The sequence below is a fragment of the Rattus norvegicus genome, chromosome 4 (genome assembly GCF_021556685.1).
Source record: "Rattus norvegicus strain SHRSP/BbbUtx chromosome 4, alternate assembly SHRSP_T2T, whole genome shotgun sequence".
NCBI lineage: Eukaryota > Metazoa > Chordata > Mammalia > Rodentia > Muridae > Rattus > Rattus norvegicus.
The window spans coordinates 60,645,284-60,662,363 of NC_141537.1; the positions used below are offsets into that span (position 1 = coordinate 60,645,284).

General features: G+C 44.8%; 1 protein-coding gene and 1 long non-coding RNA gene across 6 annotated transcripts in view; both read left to right on the forward strand.

Annotated features, from left to right (window-relative positions):
• Mkln1 (muskelin 1) overlaps window positions 1-17,080 on the forward strand; it is a 311,316-nt gene that overhangs the window by 29,816 nt on the left and 264,420 nt on the right.
• Vamp5l (vesicle-associated membrane protein 5 like) overlaps window positions 1-17,080 on the forward strand; it is a 174,337-nt gene that overhangs the window by 29,816 nt on the left and 127,441 nt on the right.

A 17,080-nucleotide genomic window follows, 5' to 3' on the forward strand; every position in this document is an offset into this window, starting at 1 on the left:
CAAGGTGACTGATGACTAACTGCCACACTAACCTTTTAGAATGTACACCTCAGTGGGGCCCAGAGCTTGTTTGGTTCAGCACTGGTAGGATTATGAAGCAACTGGTCACATTATGTCCCCAGTCACGAGAGAGAGAGAGAGAGAGAGAGAGAGAGAGAGAGAGAGAGAGAGAGAGAGGCGGGGGACGGGGGGGGGGGGAGATGGAGGGAGGGAGGGAGGGAAGGAGGTAGGAAGGAAGGGAGAGATTTAAAGGTTCTTTGGGATTTTTTTTTGTTCTGTTTTCAAGATGCTGTAATGTGCATGGGTCTTTAGGGCTTCTGTGCAGGTCCAGTATATGCACCTGTCCCACCCACCTTGACATATTCACTGGTGACTGAGATGATAATGTTGATGGTATACTAGGCAAATTTCCAGATGACACACAAGTGAAGTGTTAGTACTTTAATGGATGCAGTCAGGGTCCCCTCTACCCTAGTGCTGATGGGATGCAGTAGTGAATCATCTGGCAATATGAAGTTAATGGGTCCAAATATCAAGTCCTCAAAGATCTCCGAATCCAATTAAACAGGTACAGAGTGGGCGCAAGATGACTTGCAACCACACACGTCAGGAAGATTTAGAGCCTCCTGTTGATTGTGGATGATGAGTCAACACCGTATGATGTCCCTTTTGAAAAAAAATCAATCTCCTGTATTAATAGCAATAGAACATTGGAGAGTGGAGCTGGCTCTCCGGTGCTCACTGGGGAGCCGACCACATTTGCTCTGTTTTATGAATTCTGGGCTCAGACAGTGATGTTGATAGAAGATCATCTAAGAAGAAAACAGAGGAATAATAAAGGTTCTGGTGAACATCATTATTTAGAAATACAGAAAGAATCCAAGGTCATAATGAGTGCACACGTGTGTGTGTGTGTGTGTGTGTGTGTGTGTGTGTGTGTGTAACAAGCTGAATAGATAGTTGTTTTCTAAATTCTGAGCTTTAAGAGATCACATTTCTTCTGTGTAATCTAAATGTCAGATTGAGTGCCCGTAACTAGATACAACATGTACGTTTTAGCACCTTGGGATTCACCAGAAATTATATTCTCTTAGCCATCAAATGGACAACTACAGGAAGGAATAAATGCCTTGGCTTTCGTAGGTGCTCCATAAAGTCTTTCTTCTCAGAAAAGAAGAAACCACATAAGCTTTCAGTGCATCTGAAATGGCATCATAGTATGTTCTACAAGAAGGAAAACAAGTCCTTTCTGGGTGGTTCTCTGATGGCAAGAGATGGATGTAGTGATGCCTAGTAAAGGGTTTGAGAATTCTTGCTCAATTATTTTTGACAATAGCTATTTAAACAATTGTGTGTTGAGTGTCTATTCAGGCCCAGGTGCGTCCAATGGGTTGGGGATGTAGAGGTGGTTGGGAGGGTAAGCTGTTAGTATGGGGTGAGAGTGGTGCAGAGATGGACAGGTAAAGCAGATCCTCGTGGTACAGTATAACAGGTGCTTTGGGGGTAGTGGCGAGAGGCAGTGGCAGTGTGCATGTGTGTCCTTGACAGCACTGACATTTAACAACAGAGAGGAACTGAGGCACGATCTTGAGATAGTTATCTTGAGATAACTTGCCCAGAGTAACACAGCTTCAGGGTAGAAAACCGGGGTTCATGCCTATGCAATGAACATTAGCAAACATGCTGGCCTGCTGTACTGAGTTATCTTCACTAATACACATACACCACCACCACAACCACCACCACCACCACCACCATCATCACCGTCACCATCACCACCACCACCACCATCACCACCACCACCACCATCACCACCATAACCACCACCACTACCACCACCATCACCACCATTACCACCACCATCACCACCATCACCATCTCTGCCACCATCACCACCACCACCACCATCACCATCACCACCACCACCACCACCACCATCACCATCACCACCATCACCACCACCACCACCATCACCACCACCACCACCACCACCATCACCACCACCACCACCACCATCACCACTACCACCACCACTACCATCACCACCATTACCACCACCATCACCACCATCACCATCTCTGCCACCACCACCATCACCACCACCACCACCACCACCATCACCACCATCACCACCACCCTCACCACTATCACCACTACCACCACCACCACCATCACCACCATTACCACCATTACCACCACCATCACCACCATAACCATCTCTGCCACCATCACCACCACCACCACCACCACCACCACCACCACCACCACCACCACCACCACCACCACCACCAAGAGCTGGCACCCACACAACTGTTCTCTGAGTCCAAGTTGCTTTCTTTCATATAACCTTGTTCTTTGGCAGATGTTGCATCCAAATGAGAAGAAATGGTCCCATCCATACCCAGGGGTTATGCAGATCCTGTATCCAGGATGGTCCGGGAGCCTCATGGTGAAATCTATTATGTGCTTTAACACAGTCACCAACATGGTTTAGACCAGTGGTTCTCAACCTTTCTCATTCTGCAACCCTTTAATATGGTTCTTCGTGTTGTGGTGACCCCCCCCCATCATAAAATTATTTTCAATGTTACTACGTAAGTGTAATTTGGCTACTGTTATGAATTATAAGGTAACTATCTAATGTGCAAGATATCTAATATTTTACACCTGTACAGGGTCATTCAACTTGCCACTGAGAGCCACTGGTTTAGACTTTCTGGGTTTTAGGTGTGCGGGACTTTTAACAGCAACAAAAACCAGCTTGTCCCCAGCTCCGAAAAAAAGAACCAAAAAAAAAAAAAAAAAAAAAAAAAAACAGCTTGTCCGTGAGGCTGGAGTCTCGGTAGCAGAGGATAGGACTTGCAGTTCCTAGCAACTGGTCACCAGCCCTTCCCCTTTGAAATACAATTTAAATTCTTTTCTAGAAAAAAGAGAATAAAATGTAAGGTTTTACAAATAAAACTAGTTACATTGAATACCTCATAAATTAGCAGAGGAGGAATAGAACACTTAATTGCTTAAATTGTCCAAGCCTTGTTACACCGGAAAATGGTTCAATCCAATATTCTTGTGCCTCCTAATTGAGTTGGGCTGGAGCTGTGGCAAATCTGACTGAGAATGGGTTATTAAATGAATGAAGTAGGTGACCCCTTCGTTGATAATTACCGCTTATGCTGATGCAGGCTTGACCTATGTGATCAAAGCGATTGTGTTTGTAAGCTACCCATCTCCTGTAATTTTTGGAGATTTGGTAATTTCAAAATGGGCTGCCGCATGGGTTTCTGCGGTCAGCGGTGGAGCAGCTAAAGGTCAATGTATTCTTCCCTTGCAGGTGGGTGGGGCTTGGGGTCTGTTTGTCTCCGGTATAGGGACCTAGTAGAGCAGTTTTTGGCCTTCCGTGGATATCTGTCTTCTGGGCTTCCAGTCCCTGGAACATTTGTTCCGCGGTGAGAGAGTCTCCTCATGCTTTAGTTTGGTTGCTCCTGTTTCTTCGTAATGCCCTTCCAATTTAAGTCTGCTTTCGAGGTGTTACTTAACCTGTGTTTGTGTCCGCATAAATCCTCCGGTTAGAACTCCCATGTAAGCTTATAGCAGCGCTCAGCCATGTGATGCGCAGTGGGTGCGCGCTTCTTAGGATGCCCCTGTAAGGTTAGTAGCAAGAACTGGGAACTGTTTGGGAAACTAGACTTAAATGTCTCGTTGGATTTAACGTTTAGCATTCAAAGGAATTATTTTTTTTTTAATTACCAAGGATCTATGTTCTTATAAATATTTTCTTTTCATTTTATCACTCAGTCAGTAAAACTTGGAAAATTATTTTCTTGCATATCCCATTCTTTATAACTGAAGGTAAATTGCTTTAACGAGACCACATTCCAAAGAAATAGCTTTTCATAAAGCCGAGAGTAAATGAGCAGAATGGGCTCTCCTGGCATTCGGGATGTACGTCTAATTAGAACTTCCAGTATTTCAAACCTATAATTTGCTAAAGTTGAGGTTTCTAATTCCAAATGTTGAGCCCACTGGGTTGGAACAAGTGACCCATGCTGGAAGGATGTCAAGATTCAACTTTCTTCCGTTGACTTCTAGTTTGTCACCAAATCAAAAATGTTGTCTATTCCCAGACTTAAGCTGCACACACTCCCTTAATTTTATTAACATCCGGGCGGAAAGGGAGCAGCTGTTTCCTCTCTCCTCAGTGATGCCTGATTCTGGGGTCTGTTTGCAGAGGGAGACTCCACGTCAGCTGGCTCTGTCTCTGCACTGGTCAGTGTCAACATTTTGTACATCTTCCAAGGGGTGGAGGAGCCCAAGGTAGATACCAGCCATACGGTTGACTTGACATATTGTCCAGCTCAAGGCTAGGTCCTAGATGCTCCAGACAGTGGCAGTCATTGCCTGTTGCCGTTGTTTATAACTTGAAACTGATTTTGTAAGACTTGGAATAGCTAGATTATTACGTGACCTTTAACAAGCAATTTAATCTGGATTTTTTTTTTGATTGTTTGTGACGCTGGGATTGAACTCAGGACCTTGAGTATGGTAGGCATGGATTTCTTGTCTGAACTGTATATCCAGCCCCTTAGCCTAGTTTCTGGTTTTTTTTGGGGGGGGTTTTCTTCTTAAAGATTTTATGTTATTTTTAACCACATGTCTGTGCATGGGTCTGTGCAGGTTAATACAGTCACCTGAGTTGGCCAGAAGAGGGAGGTGGATCTCTTGGTGCTAGAATTACAAGTGGTTGTGAGCCACCTGATATGGGTGCTGGGAACTGAACTCTGGTCATCTACAAGATCAGTGCATGCTCTTAATGGGTGAGCCTAACTTTTTTCTAAAACGATGATTTCACAAGGTTGTTATGCTCATTATTAAGTGGCTGGGATTATGTGTGAAAATGCCTAGCAGAGAAAGCTTGGAGCATAGATCTAAGTGTAGCGAGATGAGTCAGAGGAGCCCAGACAGGCAGGGAACCCACCTCAGCGTTATCTGTCTGCCTCTAGATACTTGTTAGCCAGAAAGTTTCCCTCTCAGGGCCATGGCTACATCTGCCTCTGACTTTATTCCTGTGCCTACATGCAAACACTATTCTTCAATAATCATCCGTCCATATAATTCCCAACATATTTCATAATGATTTATTTAGGAGAAAATGATGGGCAAAAAGCAGAGGGGAAATTAAATGAATAAGATGTCTATTTCGAAATAATTTTGAAATAGCTGCCTAGTTGTCAAAGTATTAAGTGTTTAGAAGATGCAACTATACGTATAATTACAAAATGGGTTTGTTTTTGTAAAGTTATCTGGTTTTACATTTTTTATTGATCTTAGAGGACTGATTTTTTTTTTAATGGCCTTATCAAGTGACTAACAATGTGGTCTGCTGTGGATTACCAACACACTAAAAATATCCATTAACAGCCTCTGATTTCATCACTTCTCCTGTGCTTGCCTGTGTTTCTTAATGTGATTCAGTGTGATAACAGCTTGCCCTCACTGGGTATCGGATGGATAACAGGAAAGAGAGGCCTTCCCCCTGAGGTCTGAAGGGAAGACTCTCCCAAGCTGTCAGAATCCAGTGTAGGAGTAAAACGCATGAACTTTCGCTAAGAAACCTTTCCTCCTCTGTCAGCTATCTGACTGAAATCTGAGGAGCAGGATTCCAGTGTAGGGGAGGCTTTGGAGGAGAAAGGTAGGTGCCAAACGGATCTGTCGTTTTTGTGTTATATAAGAAGGAGGAAAAAAAACCCAGCTAGCTGTTTGCTCTCAGACCGTACCTCTGAGATGATCCTGTTACAACAAATGACAGAGTCACTAACCCCAAACTTTACATTAGAGCTACATTTTCATAAATGGTTATCTATACCTACAGAAAACTATATACACTGAGATACTGAGGGACTTACCCTGCTCCATCATATATAAAGAGTCCAGGTCACTGTACCATTTCATCAGAAGTGAACTCCAGCTGAACTGCATAAGTGATATTGTTAATTAAAGCACCTATCTTTTAAAATAAAGTTTTCGTGATTATCAGGAATATGTGCAGAGTTGAGGGTTGGCTCATGTGTGCTCAGCCTGTATGAAATCTTTAGGTCCAACCTCCAAACACCACAGGGGGAAGAAAATAAAGAAAACCATGCATCATAAGATATATATTGAGTATACAGTTGAAATAAAAGACAAGAAAATATGATCACCAAATCCTCAAAATTTCGTGACACACGTTTTGTCACCATTAACATTCTTTTATTGTTTCCTTACGGGGGAAAATAAGTTCTCACTCTCTAATCTAGGGTGGCCTAGATTTCACTGCAATCCTCCTACCTAGACATCCTAAAATGTGAGCCACAATACACACACACACACACACACACACATACACACACACACACACACACACACGCACGCACGCACGCACACAAACGCACACACAAATAGACTCACCTGCACATATCAGATATGCATTCGACAATATTCATGACATATGTGTGCTCACACTTTATTATAGAAAATTTAAGAACATAAACCAACATTGCTAGAGAGGGTAATGGCGAGCATGTCAAAATCTCCTCTACTTCCCTGATTATTTTTGTATCTGTGGTGCCAGGGAACAAAACCAAGGCCTCGGTCATACCTGGCAAGCATTCTGACCCTGACATGAATTCCCAGCCCTACTCCTGTTACTGTGAAGCTAACTCCAGGTGCTGTGTCATTTTATCCATAAGTAATACAATCCAGATCTTTAAAGGGTAGAGACTTTATAAAACATAATCATTATTGAACTTGGGCGAGTAGTTCTTTAGAAGTATGCAATAATCATTGTTCCAATTGCCAGTTATTTCAGTAATATTTGATCTTGAATCAGGACACAAAGAAGGTGCACAGGTTGAGACCGGTTCAAATGTTTCTTTGGCTTTGCGTGTGTGAGAGTGTGGAGTATGCATGCATGTGAGCACACACAGAGAGACACACAACTCAGAAAGGGAGGGAGGGAGAGACCTTGGTGGGGGGTACTAGAAAGAATAGCTGAACAGGATGTGGTATATCCACACAATGGAGTTCATGAAAGCCATAAATGGAATAGGAGATCTTTAGATATACACATTATAGAATAACTTCTAGGGCAAATTATAGGTAAAACAACAGAGCGATGCCAGGCATGGAGGCACACATCTGTAGCTACTCAAGAAGCTGGGGTAGGAAATTCTTTGAGATCTGGAGTTGAGACCAACTTTCTTTTCCCTGACTATAGTTCGAGAATCTTGACTAATATGGGAAAGGTAACATAACTATAACATAGAGAAAATTAGGTAAAATTCACAACCCTGGTTTTAATTGATGCTTCTGAGATACAGCAGTGATGCGTTTGTCTGTGAGAGAGATATCCCAGCTCCTCTGTTCATTGACAAGACCCAGATGCTAAGCCATTAGCAGCAAGTACCTCTGCCATCTACACGGTGATCCAGTTCTGATCTAGGAAAGAGTCTACATATTCATTAAGTACATACACTGTGAATATTTCCATATATACACATATTTAGTATGTGTTTATCATCGATCTCTTAACTATTTCACTTGGTGGTGTAAATGGCTTCTGATTCTTTCTCATGTGTGTAGTGTATGTGTTCATATGTCTGTATGTGTGGAGGTAGAGGTTCACGTTGACTGTCTTCCTTTTTTTTGGGGGGGGTTCTTTTTTTTCGGAGCTGGGGACCGAACCCAGGGCCTTGTGCTTCCTAGGCAAGCGCTCTACCACTGAGCTAAATCCCCAACCCCGTCTTCCTTATTTTTTAATATACATATATGTGTACGTGTACACACACACAACACACACACACACACACACACACACACGCTGGTTTCCATGGAGACTGGAAGAGAATTGTCAGTTGCCCTGGGGCTGGAGTTATAGGCAGCAGTGAGCCACACAACATGGATGCCTTTCAGGAAGCTGAACGTTTTCTCTTTGCAAGAACGGCAAATGCTCCAACGTGCTGAGCCATCTCTCCAGGTTCAGTTTCTAATTCTTTTTGAGGCAGAGTCTCACCATGTCATCCTGGCTATACTGGAACTCACTATGCAAACCAGATTGACCTTGAACTCACAGAGATCCCTCTCACTCTGTCTATGCCTCCTGAGTCCTGGAATTAAAGACTCCAGTCCCAGTTCTTTAAAGATGTATGTAATGATGCCTGGAAGTAATATCACCACCACCACCACCACCACCACCATCGTTACCATCATCACCACCACTATCACCACCACCATCACTACCACCACCATCACCACCACCACCACCTCCTCCACGGTCACCACCACCATCACCACCACCACCACCACCATCACCACCAACACCATTATCACCACCACTACCACCATCACCACCACCACTACCACCATCATCATCACCATCACCATCACCACCACCCATCACCACCACCACTATCACCACCACCATCACCACCACCACTATCACCACCACCATCACCACCACCATCACCACCACCATTATCACCACCATCATCACCACAACCATCACCATCACTATCATGAACAGCATCTTATGTATTTCGGGCTAACATCTTATGTATTTCTTTATAGCCAATGATGACTTCGAATTTCTGTTCCTCCTGCCTCTACTTCTATAGCCACGGGATTATAGATGTGTGCTACCACACCTGGTTTATGCCATGCTAAGGATTGAACCCAAGGCTTTGTGCATGCTAGGCACGTATTCTACCAACTGAGCTACATCTCCAGACCTGTCTATGGACTTAGTACATATTTCTCTAAGAGTAGTGTCCTAACGCAATGGGAGGAACACTTTTAAGCTCCTATGAGTATTGTCAAATTGCCCTTCAGAAAGGTCGCGCCAGGTTACATGCCGTGGGGGGGGAATGGAAGAGAGGCAGGACTTACTGTTCATCTTGGCAGGTAGCTTTTAGACTTGTACCCTGACCTGTCTCTGCTCATCGGATCCATTAGCTAGAACGTCCACTCTCCTCCTTTGTATGTCCTTTTCCTTATAGAGAAACCTTAACAGAATTATAAATACAGTGTGGGAAGTTTCCCCTGATGGAACAATCTCATGTTTACATTGTGAACGACGGTTCAACGAAGATTAGACGGACCATATCAGATTTAATATATTACTTATAACACTTCACTTGTATATGGAACTACCATGCAAGTAGTAAGGTACCAATTTGTATAGCTCTTGGTAACTTTGGTAGCTACCTGGGGGATTTCTCAAGTTTTTAATTACAACCTTTCCATTACAGACTCACTGTGTGCGAAGTGTTTTCTCCGGATGTAGTATAAGGAGTTAATGACCCATATCAACATTGCTTGATACCTCCATTTCCCTACAAGGGTTGTGAAAGCCCAGAAAAGTAGCTGAGAGACAGAATCACCTCCTGTTGGAGTTGAGAGATTTTTAAAGTTCATCTGGCTTCACCCCTCCATTTTATACTTGGGAAAAGTAAGGCAAAGGGCAGTTATGTAACTTTATTAAAGGCGGACAGCCTCTTGGAGACAAAAGCCCAAGTCTGATTCAGCGCAGTATTCTTTCTCCGCAGCTTCTCGGAATGAGCAAAACTCCAAAGAAAATCAACGTTGGGGAAATGGAATTCAGGGTGTCTCCTCTCAAAATTCCAGGGTGTCATTTTTTTCTTTAAAAACTTAAAAGAAGAAAAGAAAAAATAAAACTTAAAAGAAAGTGGACCGGTAACCACAGTAGAAACCCAGGTGGAAGAACACTTGTGTCTTTTGGGAAGCTAGGTATTAAGAATGGGACTTCTAATACTGGGGTTTATAGCAATCCAAACATACAACCTCGGAAGGCCTTCGGTTTGTGCCCGTGGCTGGTGTAAAGCCCGTGGCTTTGTCTCATGGCGCTCAAACCAAAATCCTCAGTACAGAGAGGTTCTGTGGCTTGCCCTGGAAGTCTTCTCATTGCTGATCATCTGCTTTCTGCTCCCCTTTCCTTACAGAACCAATGTTCCTTAAATATCTATTCATTAGAACTGGGGAGATGGCTCAGGAGGTAAAGCCCTGGCCACACACATGTGAGGACTTGAATTTCAACCCCCAGAGTCCCTGTCGATTCTGGATGCGGTCACGTGTGTCTGAATTCCCAGCATTCTTATGGTGAGATGGGCGGTAGCAACAGGAGAATTACCAGTAGCATGTTAGCCAATCAGATGGACAAATTCAGAGGTAAACAGCAAGGGACCTTTTTACAAACAAGGTAAAAGGTGAGGGCTAATACTTGAGTTTATCCTCTGTCCTCTACAAGTATGCCTTGGCACCACCCCCATCGTCCACATACGTACACACGCACACGCAGGCACGCACGTAAGCGCATGTGCAAAGGTTTTAAAAACATATTCATTGGAGTGCTATGATGCAACTTAAATCTAGAATCTTAGAGATATTTTCAGCTCTTTGTCTGCCTCGTGGAACGTTTGATTCTTTTTTCATTCCTCATCTGTAATGTGGATAAGATTATATCTACCTCAAAGGGTGGTTGGCGTTGCATGTAAGATAATGGTGTTGGTTGTTAGCATATCTGGCCCACAGTAAATAGCCTGTAACTGTCACCTACAGGGTCTTTGTCATCATCAGCAGGGATATTAATGTCCTCATCATCTCTTCGCCTTAGTCCTTCTGTTCCTCCATATTGACCTCTTTTCTTAATGCGAAACTCCTGGAAGGGGTGACACATTTCCCAAGGGGCTGGTGAGTCACCAGTTGTTTTTCTCCGGTCAACATTACACAAAGGCCTATTACAAGGCAGAAGTGGGAGACGTAGATGAGAGGTGAGCAGCCCCCTAGGACGGTTAGAGCCTCCAGACTAGGCAGGGCGGGTTTATACAACAGCTCTTTGAAGTCAGTGTGCTGGTCTATGGGGCTTTATTAGGGCTCCAGAAGGCTCTGTGGAAAATGAGAGAATTAGGAAAGCCATTATCTGTCGCCTTTGTGTCCTGCCCCAAGGACTCCCAAGCCCTGTGGCCACCTGATTATCTGGACTGCAGTCGTACAAGCAAGCGACATCCTTCCATAGACGGTCTGTTTACTGTGCCTGGAAACAGGCCCTGTGCCATGGAAAAGTACCTCGCTGTACCCGTAAGTTCCCGACACAGATTGCGCAACACGAAAGATCTTATTAAAATTTCTTGTCCAGGCTGGGATGTAACTCCGTAGTAGAGCATTAACCGAGTCTGACTCCGACCATGGCTTCATCCTTCAGCACCAGAAATAAATAAAAGTGAGTTCCTGTTGACCGGTACACACTCTATACCTTCAGCCTGTGCCTGAGAGCCGTTTCCGAGTAGGCCTTTTGCAGAGCCCTTGCCTGTCCCTGCTGTGAAGGCCAACTCTCCCCTCACAGTAGGTACGCTTCATGCCCTTTCATCCCTCGCTGCCGTCATGGAGAAGTCATAAGCTTGAGGTCCCTCCCATAATAGACGGCACAAACGGGACCGTCTCCGATTTGACTCTCCAGGTCCTATATCCGCCCACTCAGAAAACAGCATGGCCTGTGTCCTCCATCTCAGGCACCATCCTGGGTTCTTTTGATAAAGAGGCAAAGAGGTCACTCAGATACTTGTCTCCTGGTAGAGGCTGATGGCCAGGGGCAAGGGCCAGGAGCATGTGGCCGCAGGGAACTCTGGGAAGTGCTACCAGAAAGAAGGAAGACCGGGGTCACAAATCACAGTTGGGCAAAACACCAAGGGAAGAGCTGGAAAACAGTTCTGAGGAAAGCAAGTTCTCCCTAGTATGGGGTATGAAGGCGGGGCTTGTCCTTATAAAAAGTGCTTCTCATGCCAGGCACTCATCTGAGAGGATTACATTTGACCCCACCCCAGTCTTCACAAGACCAGACCTCCCCCGCGCCTGCCAGGCTCTCTCTGTGTTTGTCCTAACTCTCTCTCTGTAGGTCAGGCTGGCCTCAAACTCAAAGTTCCTACTGCCTCTGCCTCCTGGGTGCTGGGATTAAAACCAGGTACCACTACTGCCCAGCAGCCCTCGAGTGTGTGTGTGTGTGTGTGCGCGCGCGCGGAATGCCCTGGCTGTCCTAGAACTCTCTCTGTAGACCAAGGCTGGCCTTGAGCACAGAGATCCACCAGCCTCTGCTTTCCCAGTGCTCGACTAAAGTCCTTCTTATAATGGGAAACTGAAGCACTGAAGAGGGAGAGAAGTTGCCAGAAAACACAAAGCTAGAGACTAGTAAAATCTGGACTTTAACCTGGGTGTCTTCCTCCGGAGTCTTCAGCTCAGCAACTGTTACCCCTGCTGCCTCATTGTAGGGCAAGGCGGTACACAGACATGTGGGGATGATTGCCAGGGGTCATGGAACACAGCAGAGTGTGAACAGAGGAGCGGCAGGTATCCAGGTTAAGAAATTCTATCCCATCCCATATATGGACATCTGTGCATCTCCGTGTGCCTTGTCTTTAAGTTTGTGCCTACTCAATAATAGTCAACGCTTGATTCTAAACTTTCAAACAGTTCTCGTTTATGGGAAACGGGACAGGTTTGCCATGAAGTATGCTGTAGTTCAAGATGATATCTTATCAAATAATGTTTGAGTCATGAGTAATCGCTTCTATTTTTAAATACTTGTCTATTCTAGGGCTCTGGCAGTACTCGAGTGTGTGATTCTGCTTCCTGTGAGCAACAAGTTAACCTTTGGGTTGAGCAATTCATTGGTTTTTTAGTTTGTTCACGCGGTGCTGCCACCACTGCCAGGATCTAATTCCATAACGCTTATCCCACAAGAAAGAAACCCCCAGAACATCTGTCACTATGAGTGTGGGTACCGTGAAGATCCCGTGTAACTGGAGACCCACAGTCTGAACTCAGCGCCTGGCCTCTTTCACTTAGCGCACTTTTCAGGATCCACTCATGATGTAGCACACAGTCATCCTTCATTCCTTCCTGCAGCTGAACACTGTTCCATGCACGGTATGAGCCTACCACGATTGACTGGCCTATTCCTCAGCTGGTCTGGCTGTACAACTTCTTGTCTGTTGTGAATGGTGGACAGTATTGGGGTACATACCAATAGGTAGTGTATACCTTGTGGGTGGGTGTGTTTTGTGTGTGTTTACATATTTTATGATTCTTCTGAGTATATACACTTAGTAAAATTGCTTAGTATTGTAATTCTATGCTCAACTTGTATAGTTTTTTTTTTTTTTTTTGCAACAATGTCTCATGTAGCCCAGGTTGGCCTTGAACTTGATATATTCATTCCCTGAGTACTGGGATTACAAACAGTTTAACAAGCCAACTTTGATCAGCGTATATTACTTTAGGACCTCATTATTTGGAAAGAGGCAAATATAAGACCAAATATCCAGTATCAACCTGTTGTATGAAGTGGTAGGCTCCAAGAGTTGGCTCATCCTTAGGGCTTCATGAGTCAGTACCCTGAACATCGCTGGCTCTTGTGGGGCATTTTCTTGATCAGTGAGTGATCTGGGAGGGCCCAGCCCACTGCTGGTGGTGCCACACTTAGACAGGCAGTTCTGGAGGAGGTTGCCTCTAAGGTAAATGAGGGCCCAAAATTGAAGAGCCAGCCTTTCCAAGGATTTCCCAGACCCATTGTGGACAGTCTACAGAAGCTCTGAGATTATGGAGTTCCCTGAGACCAATATCAATGCTTATTTGTGTGTTCTTTATGTACCTAGTACAAAACCAGATGCCTCATGGCTTTTCCCTAGCTCACTCTCCATCAATCTTATCTGGTCATCAAGAGCTTGAAACGTGGTACAGGAGTGAAGAGAGGCTGTCTAGGGCTGGAAGGACACTCAGTTAGTAGAGTGCTTGCCTAGCGTGTGTAAAGCCCTGGGCCCATTCCTCAGCACCACATAGAACAGGCATACTGGTGCACGCCGGTGATGCCAGTACTTGGAGAGTAGAGGCAGGAGGATCAGAAGTCTGAGGTCATCTTCAAAGACTCAGAGTTTAAAATACCTTAATACTGTGTGCGTGCTAAGTAAACTGTAGTATGAAAATTAGCTACACCTGTTTGCTCTCTTCTACTTTTCTAAATCAGCTACTTGAAAATTTTAAATCATACATATGGCTCCAGTTGTGGCTTATGCCCTATTTGTATTGGACAGCCCTTGTTCTAGATTATTCCTCACAGTAATTTGATCAGCTGGACGGCATTATCATTTCTCCATTATTGGCGAGGAAGTTGAGGCTTAGAGAGCTTAAGTAAATTGCCTGTGATCACACAGCTGGGGCTTAAGTACAAATCTGTCTCCAAGTCTCAATATTCTATACCCTCTTCCCCTACCCTGACCCCCAGTCCAGAAACGCAAACCTGTCCCACAGAAGCAGCTACGATCCTTTGCTATGACAAAATACTGTCTCCGTGTCTCTTCAGAAAGAATGAAAAAAAAAAAATGGTCCCATTCTGCAGGGACGCACTGAGGAATTATTATAGGGAAGTTCCGTAAATACAAACTATTTATAAAGCTTGAAGTCCCTCACCCAGGAAAGGAGTTAGGAAATGGCTTCTGAACTTCCATTTTATCACCGTTCTTGTCATTTGCTTTTGCTGGGGTGTTCTTAGGGAGATGTATGAAAGTGAGGAGAATCTACACCCCTACTTCACCCTCCCACCCACCCTACCTCTATGGCTTTCATTTAAATTCATGAACAACCCGGAGGGACAGGATTCCTCCTCTCCTCAGTTACAGTGGACACACTGAGAGATTGTGAGAGGAGGCACCTATCCACGCCCACCCACCCCACGCCACGCCCACTCCCTTCATCGGGTCCCCACGCGTACAGGTTCACTGTCAGCCAAACCTTCCTCTTCCCCAGGGGCCTGCATGCCTCTCAGTGTGCACTCCTGAAGTCTCCTCCTAGCTCCTTCACTGAGGCTAGCTGTTACCAGTTTTTAAATGCGGCAACTTCACTTTTTTAAAATTCTCATTTTATACGAACTTGCATGTGACTTGTTTTGTGAGTGTAATTTACTTACTTAATTTTCGGTTTCAAACAGAAAGCCCAGCCTAGAGCACACTGGCCCTTCAGTTGCGTTGTCCTAGTTTGGAAGTCAGGGAAAGTCTAGGGTAATTGGGAATGAGACTTGACCACAGAACCTCGTTCCCAAGTCATAGTCTTAGGGACAAGAAGCATTACTAGGAGCTATTAAAAAGAGAAGGAAAACTCAAAACATACTTATTTCTTCTCTTTACTTCCTTGGACTTATACCAAGAAACATGTCAATTTAATGGCTGTAAAGCTCAACACCCAACTCTGAGAAGCTAAAAGGTTTCAGGGAGAGGGGTACTGGCTGTTGTTGTTCACTGTTTAAGTTTTAATTCAATTCAAATCCTTAGTCAGATATTCACATTGGCTTCAATTGCTACATGGAAAATAAATTCCAGCCTTTGGTTCATTTAATTATATTTCTTTTTGCCTAGTCATTCTGACTTAAAATCCTGCAGCTCTTTCAGATGCAGCTCAGCTGACAGTGGACCAGAACAAGAAGTCAGAAAGAAAGAAAGAAGGCTGTGGGGAAAGGTGTGCAGAGCCGGGAATCAAATTACTTGAGTTCAGGCTCTAATGACTTAGCAACAAAACCCTGATGAACCGGAGATCCACCAACACTGGCTGGACACCTACTGTGTTCAAGGGTTTGGAAATAGGGCTTGCTAAAGCTACAAAGTTTTTTTGTTTTTTGGTTTTTGTTGTTGTTGTTTTGTTTTGTTTTTTTAAAGTAACCCTTCTAAAGAGTTTTACTGGAGCCCCGCCTCCCTCCACCACCACCATATTGGCTACGAGTCTGAGCGCCCATCTGCCTTTAAAAAAACCCCACAATTTCTAGATAAGTGGGAAAATGAACTTATGTACAGGTTCAGTAACAGCTGGGAAGAGAGGCATTCTCAGCCTGCCTAGACCTTGCTCACAGCCATGTCACAATTTATACAAAATGTGAAGCATAAGCCAGAATGTCTACGTGTGGGGAGCATCTTTCTCCCAGCATTCTAAAGCGTGGAGTTTTTCTAGAGGGATCCCACTTCCGGTTATAATGTCATTGAGAAGGGAAGAAAGCACATTTGCAGCTTAGTGTGGCACCAGACAGACGTGGGAGATGAAAGGAATTAGTGAGTGAGGCGGTAAGTTGGCACAACGCTAGCCTGCCAGCCTGGGACGGCTCTGAGAAGGAGATGCTTGGGGTGGTCCTGGCCACGCGCACGGGCAGGGTGCGGCTGGGGCTGCTTGGCTCCGCACAGAAGGTACAAGGGAGGAGAGATAATGAAGGCGAAGCTGTATGATATGAGAGTGCAGAGCTGGTTCGGGAAACTTGTTCGACAGGAAGGCAGCGTGCTTCTGGATAATAATGGGTAGTGAGTTTTGACCAGTAGATTAGATTTGTGGTAAGGCTCGGATTTCATTTGGAAGAAGCTGGACCTTCCTGGTGGTGGAGAACAAGGAAACAGCAGAGATGAGAACAGCCCTGGTTTGGATTCTTTTTTTTTCCCCCCTGTTTTTTTGGAACTTGGCATAAGCTACAGATGTCTGAAAAGAGAGAACCTGAATTGAGAAAAATGCCTCTCTTAGACTGGCCTTTAGGGCAGTCTGTGGAGTCATTTTCTCCATCAGTGATTGATATGGGAAGACCCAGCCCATTACCAGGGTTGTCACCCCTAGACAGGCAGTTCTGGAGTGTATATGAAATCAGCCTTACACGAGTCCTCCATGGGCTCTGCTTCCGTTCTTGACTTGAGTTCTCACTCTGTAGTCTCTGGAGGATGAGCTGTGAGCTTTAAGCTAAAATAAACCCTTTCTTCCCCTAGTTAGTTTTGGTCAGTGTCTTATCACTGCAATAAAATATAAACTAAGACTTGCCCTGAGAGGGACCAACCTGTGGAGGACAGTGGCTTGGCAGCCCCAGGTGGCTTGGTTGGGAGGGGAAAGACTGTGGGACAGAGAAAATGTCGGAGAGAAGCCATGGGAGCATTGACAGGTGCTGACAGCCACTGGTGTGAGATTGCAGAAGGGTCTGAGCTCCAGCAAGTCAGGGAGGACAGAGATGCTGAGAATGTGGGAA